Genomic DNA, 4,839 nt, shown 5'->3' with positions numbered 1-4,839 from the left:
GGGTGCGGAGAGGCGCGGGGCGGTGGGTTCGTCTGCGCGGAACGCTTCCGGGCGAGCCGCCGGCGGCCGAGATCCGAGGGAGAGCGTCCCCGGCGTCCCCGCCGCGCCTCCCGGGGCCGACGCAGGGAAGCGCTCCTCCGCAGGGCGCGGACACCCGGAATCTACACTGCGCCTCGGGCGACCCGCATAAGTTTCCTTAACTGGAGGAAACGGGTCTACGTGCAGCAGAACGCCTCAGCTGAATTAAGAGCTAAAGAAAAACGACGAAAGGAGCAAAGGGAAGGGAACAAAAGAGCTGAGCACGCGCGATGCGCTGGCCCCGTGCGTGTTCCGGTGGCCCGCAGCTGCTGGGCCGCGGCCTGCGCGATCGCCACTGGGAACCGGGGCTGCAGGGGCCGAGCCGAAGATGACTCGCGTGGGATCTGCGACCTGAGTGATCGCAGTCAGGGATGGTGGACCTTTAGCGCTGCTCTTAGCTCCCGCTGGCACCTTCTGCCTTCTTAGCCTGGTGGGTGACAGCTTTAGCTTCTTTTGCTCCTGAGTGGGTCCCTCACCAGTGTCTCATTCACCAGCAACTCATTAGCCAGTGACTGAGTCAGTGACTTAAACACATTATGGAGCAGATCCATACATCTAGGTGCTAAGGCAGCTGACTGAATTAGCTGCGTCTTTACTGAGTGTAGATCGCTTCCAAGTGTGTTCTCACAGTTTTGGCTGTGAGTTTCAGCATCTTTAACTTGTTTATGGGACCCGATTCTCATACAGAAAATCAGAAAACTCTGGGGAACACTTACGACACCTCCCACTCCCCACCCTCCACAAGCTGCAACCTTGGCAGGGCTGTCTTCAAAGCAGTTTCCTACCCCTTCAAGGAGTTGACCTTGTGTTAGTTTTTTGTTTGCTGCTGTAACATATTGTTATAACCTGAATGTGTTAAAACACATTCACTAACTTACAGTTGTGTAGGTTAGACTTCTCACTGGGCAGAAAGCAAGTCTGCAGGGGTGTGTTCCTTTCCAGGCTCTGGGGATGACTTGTTTGCAGGCTGTTCCAGTCCCTGGGCTTGTAGTAGTGTGGCCATGTAGGGTCCTGGTAGTGACACTGGTTCTACCCGTGCAGTCCAGACAACTTCCCCACCTAGGGTCTTCAGCTTGTGAAGTCTCTTACCATAGAAGGGACATTTGTAGCTTCTAGATACATGACTTTGGAGGGAGGCAGCATTCTGCCTATCACAGACCCATCACTTCAGATGGACCTCTTCCCAGGGATGGAAAGTGTGGCTATGCATTCATTCCACTCCGTGTCCTTCTCTGTACCTAGACTGTAGGGCTGGTTCGGGTGCATCCCAAATCCTGGCTCTTCAGTTTTGCTTCAGTTCCGAGCCTAGAACTTGACACCCTAAATGTAAGAGCAGAGCAACAGAGGTGTAGTTCTAATCAGGATTTCTGTGGTATCAAGCAGAAGCAGACGTATTAGTCTTGAAGAAAAGGGGAAATGATTGCACTGTTGTGAGGGTCTCACAAAATCGGTGGTAAGAATTGGTAAATCAAGTTGATTCATTTCCAGTGAATTTAGAAAACATGGACATTGTAGGGAGCTAAACTCAAGGCAAAGGTAATTAGTGTGGTGTGTGTGTCACAGTGTGCTTCAGCTTTAGGAGCTGGGCCTCTAGCCCACCGCATGTCCCTGCAACACTGCCTGAAAATAGGAACTGTGTTTTCCAGTGGAACGAGTCTGGTTGGCCTGCCCATCACCGCAGGCCAACAGAGAAACTCTTCTGTAGTGGAGAGTAGCCACTAATTCTCACTGAGGCTTCGCCTATGGGACAGTCCCCCAAAAGGAGATCAGGATGCCTGTACAAATGAAGATATAGGGTGCAGACAGGCAAATCACTAATGTCCTTCACAAATATGACTCAGAGAGCCATGGAAGTTTAAAACAGGAGAAGTCAGTGAAGGGTAATCAGTAAAGACTGTATAGAAAGTAGATGAAGGACATCCTCTAGAAGCAGAATCTCAGCTACATACATCTGTACTTGGAAGTTTCCCAGTAACTGCATTAAAAAACTGAAAAGAAATGAGTGAATGTTTTTTGGTTACAGTGCATAATGCATTAACATGAATGAAGTATGTTCTCAGGGAAGAACTAAGTCTTTGACACTTCCTCTTTGCTTTGAGTTTCCAGTGCTAGTCAGTTCGGCCAGCCCGCATTCCTGTTCGAGGACTCTGACTCCCTTCAGGGAGGTGGTGAGTCTGGACGCTACGGGAAGCCCTTCTGGACCTCGTTGCCATTCAGTGGAGTCCACGTTTGTAATCACAGGGGAAAGTTACTAGAACTCCAATAGGTAATTCCAATCTACCACTTCCAGTGGAATCCACAGTGAGACTAAAGACACGGACACATACCTGCGGATGTGGGGAGCCAAGGGGGTCCTAGGTCCAGTTAGAACAATGACTAACCAGAACAAAGACCTCCACCCAGGGCTGAAATTCGGTTTTGTTAATCCATGAGGAAGGGAGTGGCTCTGGGATGAGTGACTGTGAGCATGGCAGGAAGCATGTGAATGCTGTGAGCTGGGCTAAGTAGAAGGCATGATAGCACCCCTGCAATACACAGAGAGAGAGAGAGGTATGCAGAAAGAGTATCTGCATAACCGTTTGAGGAAGTAGCCTGTGTTTTGGAGCCTGTGCTTCAGCTTTGATGTGTAGTTTTCATGCCCTGAGACTTCATGGCCTCTTCTCTTTTCTCGAGGCTCAGTACCAGCTCACAGCTCACTCACATATATTAGTTGGGAGCTATAGGCGGGTGCTTCAAAGACCACACATCAGCACCTGGCTAGACCCACTTGCATGGCCTAAAGCCAATTGAAGGAATGAAGAAAGATTCTAGCCAGCTCCGTACATACATGGAAATTGGGCCCAAATGGAGACAAATGCTCTGCTTTCAAGGAGATCCCTGCTAGTGGTCCTCCATGGCTGCCCCTAGCCCTCCTTTCTGCCAGAGGGAGAAACACCCTTCCACACCAACGTCTCTCTGTGTGACCTGAGTGGGGGTGGCAGCTCTGGTCTGAAGCATCTAGTACTGGACCCGGGGGTCCCAGCTGCTGCTTGGCAGGGGTCTGTCCTTCTTCCAGAGATCAGACAGGAGCAAAGCACAGTGGGGGCCCAGGAAGGGGCACCATGTCTTCTGTCAGCAGCTTTTGCCTCCAAAGTTTAGAGGTGGAAGGAAAGAATGCAAACTTCTTAATTGGTAGTTGGGCCTGGTCTCCATGGTCAGACTGTGGCTGTCTCTTCCTATATGTAGGAACTGTGGGAGCTGAAGCACCAGCCATATGCAGCGAGGTCTGTGTGCCTTTCTGTATAATCAGCACTGCCTTCCAAAAGAGCCAGCTTTAAGTAGGAGGAAAGGGAAATCAGAGCGAGCGGGCCTGCTGTTTGCAGACGGCACACAGAATCCTATCATCCTGTCTGCACTGGTCTGTGAAGAAGATAAATTTTAATGATTTGTTTTATGTAGCCCACTGTATCCAAAATATCACTTCAACGTATAATAAAAATAAAATATCAATGAGACATTTTACATGCAACGAAGTACTGATATAAGACTATATTGCTCAGGGCTAAGGGTGTAGCTCAGTGGCACAGCGCCTGCCTGACAAGCACAAGGTCCTGAGTTTGATTCCTGGTACAAAAAAAAAAAAAAGAAGAAGAATATATCGCTCCAATTCTAATTAAAATTAAATAAAATTAATGGTGGCATTTTAGGGACTCAGAAAGGGGGAATGAAGTGGTTTAATGGTGTAGCATTTCCATGTTGCAAGATGTAAAAGTTCTGAAGACCTGGTGTACAAGCATGTGAATATTATTAATAGTACTGAACTATAACCTTAAAGTTAAGATGGTAAATATTACCTTTATAATTAAAAGATTTCTTAATTAAATAAAAATTCAAAAATTCAGTTCCTTAATTGCACAAGCTGCATTTATGCTGGTAGCTGCCCAGATGCATAGCTTAGGTCTAAGGGTCGGTGTTCCAGTCTGGGTTCAGTCAAGAATGAGAGAAAACACACAGTGACTTCAGCAGGGAAAGCCTAAGCTCTGAGCTATTAGCTGTAACTGGGGATTGAAGAGATGAGGGTTTGACTAATGAGAACAGGACTCTAAGGAAAGCAGACCCGGTGGCACACATGTATAATCCAGTACCCTGGAAGACTGAGGCAGGAAGGTCACAAATTTGAGCCTAGCCAAGGCAACTTAATAGCTTATCAAGACTCTGCCTTGAAAATTTAAAAAAAAAAAAAAAATGTTGGGCTGTACCTCATTGTGAAGATCTTGGGTTCATCTGCAGAAGAACCACTAACCCTCATGGCTGAGAGGAAGTCCCCAAGGAAGAGTACCCTGCCTGCCCACCTGCTCCCGGAAATGAGATGGAGACCTTGTTGTGTAGGGCATCGCCATGGTGCCCCTCAATAACAGAGAAGTCCCTTTAGTGACAGCAGAACTTTCTGGAACTCTGTCCTGTGGAGCTTCCTGGAACTCCACCCTGTGGAACTTTCTAGAACCCTGCTTTCTGACATGCAGGAGAAGCTTCTGGTGCCTGGCTGCTGTGCACTGCAGAACCCAGGCAGTGGGAGTCCACCTGTGCTGCAGAACAGATGTGGATCTAGAGTTGTACGTTTCTGTAAAGGCAGAGATCTGAAGGAGGAGCCTTCCAGCATGGTGGCAGGCAGGCCTACAGGGGGAAAGCACACAGCAAAACATCCACATGCAGGAGCCATTTTGGGAGGGTGAGATGGCATTATATCTGAGCCTTTACCTCAGGTTTGCCAAGCCATTCTCC

The 4,839-nt window shown here is 48.7% G+C and overlaps 1 protein-coding gene across 2 annotated transcripts in view; it reads right to left on the bottom strand.

Moving 5' to 3' along the window:
- The window catches only part of Golm1 (golgi membrane protein 1), a 63,158-nt gene extending 58,710 nt beyond the window's left edge, over nucleotides 1-4,448 (bottom strand). The window contains exon 1 of one of the 2 annotated variants that reach the window (XM_013515955.1): nucleotides 4,317-4,448. The gene's annotated coding sequence lies outside the window, so the exon portion shown is untranslated. Of the gene's footprint in view, nucleotides 1-956; nucleotides 1,112-4,316 lie in introns of those variants that run through there. The other variant, XM_013515958.1, reaches the window with a different exon arrangement.
- Between the last annotated feature and the right edge of the window lie 391 nt (nucleotides 4,449-4,839).

The sequence above is a fragment of the Chinchilla lanigera genome, unplaced genomic scaffold (genome assembly GCF_000276665.1).
Source record: "Chinchilla lanigera isolate Chin_1 unplaced genomic scaffold, ChiLan1.0 scaffold00031, whole genome shotgun sequence".
Taxonomy (NCBI): domain Eukaryota; kingdom Metazoa; phylum Chordata; class Mammalia; order Rodentia; family Chinchillidae; genus Chinchilla; species Chinchilla lanigera.
This window is presented reverse-complemented; position numbering and strand designations above follow the sequence as displayed.